This window comes from Penaeus monodon, chromosome 27 (assembly GCF_015228065.2).
Source record: "Penaeus monodon isolate SGIC_2016 chromosome 27, NSTDA_Pmon_1, whole genome shotgun sequence".
Classification (NCBI taxonomy): Eukaryota; Metazoa; Arthropoda; class Malacostraca; order Decapoda; family Penaeidae; genus Penaeus; species Penaeus monodon.
The window spans coordinates 38,902,202-38,902,460 of NC_051412.1; the positions used below are offsets into that span (position 1 = coordinate 38,902,202).

The following is a 259-nucleotide window of genomic DNA, read 5'->3' on the forward strand; positions in this document are numbered from 1 at the left end:
TTTTTCAATCTTATTAACAATCCCATAAACAATAGTGAAGTCTGTCCTGCTGTATAGAAAAGCGCCACATAAACATATCAATTGCAACAGCTTTCAATCGTCATCCACTGCATGATTTTGGATGCTGATTGAAAAACTGATGAGCGCAGTACCAGCCAAAGCTCAGGAAAACATGTAAGACTTACGGAAATACAAGCATTTTACCAAATATTTCAATTTGGTTCATGGAGAGTCAACATACATGAAACATGACATAAAC

General features: G+C 35.9%; 1 protein-coding gene across 2 annotated transcripts in view; it reads right to left on the reverse strand.

Annotated features, from left to right (window-relative positions):
- LOC119590846 (1-phosphatidylinositol 3-phosphate 5-kinase-like) overlaps positions 1 to 259 on the reverse strand; it is a 38,892-nt gene that overhangs the window by 9,981 nt on the left and 28,652 nt on the right. The window lies entirely within an intron of this gene.